We start from the raw sequence: 6,000 nt of genomic DNA, 5'->3' as shown, positions 1-6,000 counted from the left end.
TGCACCTGCCCCAGCCTAGGTGTAAGAGGCCTCGGAAAAGGTTTTCCTTCTCCGCGCCCACCACTCAGAACAGCATGGAACTCGTTATACGGCCATGTCACTCCCAGGAGGCAAAACAGTTCTGTGTTATCGCATTGATGCAGCCCAGTTCCTGCACCAAAATGCTCATTTCATGCAAAAACAAATCTGGCCATCTCAGAATCGGCTGGAGAGACATAAATTGGCTTCTGAGTTTTATGCAAAATCTCGTTATTTGCCTCAGTGAAAAGAGTAAGATCATCTTTATTTGTCATAATATATACATTACATTCTTAGTCATAGCAGACCCCTATTTATTAATGCCAGATGAACACACACACACCTGAGGTGTACCAGAGACTACAGACATGACCAGCATTTTGTAGAATCTCAACCACACAAAGTTTTTCCTCTGGATACTGACTATTCTTGTAAACGTATAATGGCCCCCAGCCATGTGTGGACAAAGGTAGTCATGCTGTATAACCAAGAAGGGGGAAGAAAAACCATGCCCAACACTCTTATTCCAAATCTATAGTTTTAATCAAATTGTGAAAATAAAAATTTGGCATTTCAGACATCACATAAATAAGTTACATTGTGGCATCAATCTTTCAAAGCAAAAACAGTGTGGTCAATATAAAATATAGCCTTAGGCTGGGTACATACTACGACTATCTGCACAATTTGTCATTTCCAAGGAAATTGGAACGATAAATTGTGCAGTGTGTATGCACAATTGCGCTCTCCCACGCGTCGTACACAATATCTTTTGGTTGGTGGTGCTGCAGGGTCAATCAGAAGATATTGTGTACAAGGTGTATGAGAGATCGTTTAGTCGTTCACTAAACTGCCCAATGTCTACGGACAATCACGGTTGTACCCGCCCTCTGGAAAGAACAGTGCACTTTAAAGAATCTTGACAATGCAGAAGTAAAATAGCATTAGTGCCATGCGTGGAACAGTTGTACCATAACCGTTAAAAAGCCAAAAAAAAACTGAACTGGGTAAACTCATTTTCAGTAGTACATCTCCCCAACACATGTGGTGAGTTCACACAGTTCTCATGTCACACCAAAGTATGTTCTTCATAATTTCAGATCATAAAAATTCTTCAGTGGAAAAAGGTTTGTGCAATGTGGAAAACACTTCACTTGACACGCAACCCTGAAATAAATCAGAAATCATTATTAATGGATTGGGGAGTGGGGGGGGCTAACATTTTGTCACATGCTCAGAGGGGGAAAAAAAAGAATACTGTGCAATATTCTGGCATGACAGTGCTATGCATCAATTTTAGTATACATTCTAATAACAAGACAGCTGCAAAGTCTTGTGAATGCTGAAGGAGTTAAGCATTTTGATAACGATCTTATATAAAGCTGTTCTTTAAGCCAAGATTGCACAATTTCCAAATAACAAGGCACACTGGCCGTGCGTACAGTCATCCTCTTAGTCAGAGGCCGCACTGAAGCCAGAAGTGATCTGTGTGTTTGACGGGCAAAGGTGGACAAGCTAAATGATCATCAAACCTCTTTAGGAGCAGTCACAGTACAAGGTGTGGTATATTACTTTGAATCGGCTCCACTTTAGTAAGTAATTGCAATTGATCACTTGAGAAAAACATGAATACACAGAGTTCCTGGTAACAAGGGCAAATGCAGAATTTTCTAGTAGGAGGGCTTCAAAATGCTGGATTTCAGAACAAATGTTGCCATTCCATTAATGGGGCATTATTAGCACATCACAAGATCTAAAGTCTGCCTCATACAAAGTGCAGTGTATGTACTAAGTCACAGTAAGCCATTAGATGCAGCAGTAGGGCCAGACTACCTGAGTGTTTTCTGGATGTGGGCACCGTTCCACAATCCCACTCACCTGCTCTGCAGATCATTGGAGCAGTTCTGTGAGTCTTGGGGAGCAGCAGAAGAACGTAGCACTGAATCTGGACATACATACAGTATGTACATATTGGTCTCCTTATACACTGGATATTGTATGTAATACAGTATTAACACTATAGATGTCTATAGAATAGGCTGTAAAGTTAGAGTGTCTAAAAATATTAACTGTATCAAACATTTATCTCTCACACACATACATCTTGCTAGCAGTAGCTCTGATCTCCCTGATTGAGCGCTCAGATCCACACACAGCAGACTAGGAGCCGTATTCAATATGAGCCAAGATACTTCTTCGCGGCCCGGACTTTCCTCCTAATTCGCCTGTTTGGCAGGCGGAAATGTATCGCGCACGTGCACGCTTTACCCCGTATTCAATATGAAAGTATGCGAAAACGGCACCCGGCGAAACAGGTGGAAAGTGCTGTCAGATTTGGGGAAATCAGTCTGACACTTCCCAAAAGATGCTCTGACATCGGGGTTCACTATGATAGCTTCAGCAAGCCAAATCGGGGGGTATTTGGGGTTTTTAAACGGGCTCAATAGCTGCTAAATAGCGTTTTTTCAATACGTGGTGCAGAATAGTATTCAGGAGTATTGTTTTCTGAAAATAAGTATTCCCAGCAAATTTGCTAAAGTGTAGTTGTTGTAAAAATCGTTTTTCGCCTGGTACACTGCATTGACTTTCCACCTAGGCGGAAAGTCCTTCAAATTGAATACGGGGTAAAACTAAAACAGGCAAAAAAATGACGTCACCCGCGAAAAAGTTTTGCCAATAACACGCGAAAACGGCTTTTCACTCCAAATTGAATACGGGCCTTGGTAGGAAAAGCTGCAGTCACTGGATATGTGCAGCAGCTCCACACCGCATGTTGTGGCCACAGCTCTAGTAAAATCTAATTATATACTACCAGAGGCATAGTGAAGCCTATGGGGACCCCATAGCAACATTTCTACGGTCCTCCCTGCAGCCCCCATTACTCACCTCCTGAGCCCTGTGGGTGGCTTTTCATTTCTTAGCAATGTACCGCTGCAGGGCAGCACATCTACTGTGCCGGCCGGCTCAGTCTTTCCTCACTGATGCTGCTAGGAGGCGTGACCATGGTTCAGGGAAGTGCCAGCAGGCTCAGCACAGCCACGTCTCCTCCCAGCATCAATGCAAGGAGGCAGATGAGACAGCAGCTGAGCTGCCCTGCAGCAGAACACTGCTAAGAAATGAAAATCCACCCATGGGGCTCAAGAGGTGAGCAACCACTTGCTGGCATCGTAACTGGATGCAGGGGGAAGACCAAAGGCGGGTCGGGCTTGGTAGCAGCCGCACCTTCTGCACCTACTATAGCTACACATGTATATTTCTGCTATTATGGTCATGATTTGAGACCTTGACATGATCTACCCCCCCTTACCTGCATTTGCCTATGGGTAGACAGCTAGCAATGTGAATGCCCATAGCTACTAGCACGCCGGCAAAAGTAGAGTGTGGTAGGACTTGTCAACATTCAGTAAGTTGACAGGTTCTGAATGTCAACATGGTCATTAGGTCGACAATCAATTTGTAGAGGTATTTAGGTCGACCGATAAAATATCGACATACATTTTGGTTATTTTAAGCTAACCATCAACTTAAAAAAATATACACACTATGGCGACATTTTGGTTTCGACATTCTGAATACCTGTATGTCAACATTTTAACTAGGTCGACCTAAATGCATGCTCTGAACATATTCTTACAGCTGAACTTGATGTTGGTCTCCTATTGGGAAAGTAATTTCATTTAATAAGATACAGGGGTAATTTAAGAATAAAAACATTCAACAAGCAAAAGGTCAGGTCATACTTAAAAAAAAAAAATTCTGAAGAAATATAAACGGTTTAGATTTGCCAAGAGTGCCACGGTTTTCCAACAGGATTTAAACCAGCAATTTTTTCAAAGGCAAAACCAGCCTGAATTTAAATCCTGCACCAGAAGCGTTGAAGTCAGGCACCAAAATCAGAACCCATTACATTTGGCCATCTAAGGGCCTGATACAGCATTGCACACATTTGCAATGCTGAACGCAGATTTCCGATTAACGGGAATCTGCTCGTGTGCAGGACCTGTTCTACGAATGTGCAGAATGGGTCCTGCATGATCACATGCAGACCCTTCTAAGCTTCAGCCTGATTGGAGTGTCGGCCCTGTTTTCCAAGTGTGGCAAGGCCAGGGGACCAAGTCTACGGCCGCAGTTTCCTACCCTTGCAAGCCGGCCAGCCTGCGTAAGCCTCAGCTTACTGATGGTCGTGGCTGGGATCGTAAATGCAGCTGCTGCATTTGCATATTAGCAAGGACGGAACTGCATGGCTGCCTGTGTACAGCTTTGCAATTCAGTCCGAAGATGAATCACCCGCTAAGTCTGCAATTCACAAACCATACTGTAAACAAATGGAATGATCTGCAAAACCTAGTTGGAACAAGTGTGGGGTATGGAGGACCGGCACTCTGCTGTACTAATGATGTATGTGCCCCCGTGCCATCCGTAACTAATAGCATAAATAGAAGGAGAGTCGGCGGCACTTGAGGTCTGGAAATCAGGGTTTAATGAACACCCAATACACCAACGTTTCGGGGTCGCACGCCCCTTTGTCAAGGTAACCAGCACATAAATAAGAAAGAAGAAAAGCGCTTACCTTATACCCGGAGAAGCCCGCCAAGAGTGTGAAGTCTTCTTTCTTATTTATGTGCTGGTTACCTTGACAAAGGGGCGTGCGACCCCGAAACGTTGGTGTATTGGGTGTTCATTAAACCCCAATTTCCAGACCTCAAGTGCCGCCGACTCTCCTTCTATTTATGCTATTAGTTATGGATGGCACGGGGGCACATACATCATTAGTACAGCAGAGTGCCGGTCCCCCATCACCCATATTCCTATTGGGATCGGAATTACCTCCGGACCCACCTGAGACAAGGCACCCCTCAGCTTCATTGCAGCTTTACCTTAAAGGCAGTAAGCATTATTTTCCACTTGTTTTTATTGTACACGGGAGAAATATGACAAGTGACACTGCATCGTCTATGGAGGACACCCCAGGTTGTAGAGGCATTTCCATCCAGAAAGGGGAATTATATAGTTTTACGGATGATGATGCGGAACGTCTCCGTTTTAAAGAACACCTTACTGATAAACAACAAGGCATTGAAGATGTATATTTCCATTTGCTAAAACTAAAGAAAATGTAAATAGACGTTTTGCTTCATGGCATCACACTGTCAGATTACCACAGAGAGAAAATTATCCCTCGTGGTTTTAGGGTTCGAAACACACCCACGATCGGCAGGTACAATCCCGACTTCTGTAAAAAGTGGATCGGGATTTTAAATAAGTGCAGCCTGGACTTAATCCTCCTTGATATTGAGGAGGTAGGTCGTGAATTGGGGTCCACCAGGGCCAAAATTCTGAATTACGAATCTGAGTTTAAAACAACATTACAACAAGATTCGTCCCAGGACTGGTTATCGAAGTTACAGACACAATGTGAGAACTACCGAAGAGACTTGATGAAATTTAAGAGGAATAAATATCAGATAGTAAAGGGAGACTACGATGATAATCGCGTCTACCGTTGGCTCATGGGAGGGGACACGAGAGTACAACCACGGAGATCGTTTAGACCAAGGGCTAATTGGCGTCAGCGTAAGGAGAGATTTAACCCTAATACCGCTTCATCAAACAGTGACAGCGAAGTATATCTGGTTGACTCGGAAGACCCACATGAAGGAACAACTAGTCATTCTGAGGCCTTCAAAAAACAAGGGGCGCCCACCCGTAGGGGGGGGTCAGCACAAGAGGCTCAGCCGGTCTTACCACCAAAAAGAAAATCTAGTCTTCAATCTTTCGTCTCGCCAACTAACGGATTTAGAAACACAGGTATTGAACAAAGGTCTGTCTTTTATCCCTACTAGCCATTACGACGAACTCTCTTGGAAAATTGCATTACATCGCTTTTCAAGAAAATTACGCCTTCAGGAGCATTTCGGCACAAAATCAATCAGTAATACTAATGATGCACATGCCAACTTTATAAGGGACAGGTCCAGATCC

General features: G+C 43.8%; 1 protein-coding gene across 1 annotated transcript in view; it reads right to left on the bottom strand.

Moving 5' to 3' along the window:
* Window positions 1–537: 537 nt before the first annotated feature.
* The window catches only part of LOC148523615 (CDC42 small effector protein 2-B), a 30,361-nt gene continuing 24,898 nt past the window's right edge, over window positions 538–6,000 (bottom strand). The window contains exon 5 of the mRNA XM_088472982.1: window positions 538–1,185. The gene's annotated coding sequence lies outside the window, so the exon portion shown is untranslated. The remainder of the gene's footprint in view (window positions 1,186–6,000) is intronic.

Source organism: Taudactylus pleione, unplaced genomic scaffold (assembly GCF_031769625.1).
Source record: "Taudactylus pleione unplaced genomic scaffold, aTauple2 ptg000129l, whole genome shotgun sequence".
In the NCBI taxonomy this organism is placed as follows: Eukaryota; Metazoa; Chordata; class Amphibia; order Anura; family Myobatrachidae; genus Taudactylus; species Taudactylus pleione.
The sequence above is the reverse complement of the archived record's forward strand: the minus strand, read 5'-3'. Positions and strand labels throughout refer to the sequence as shown.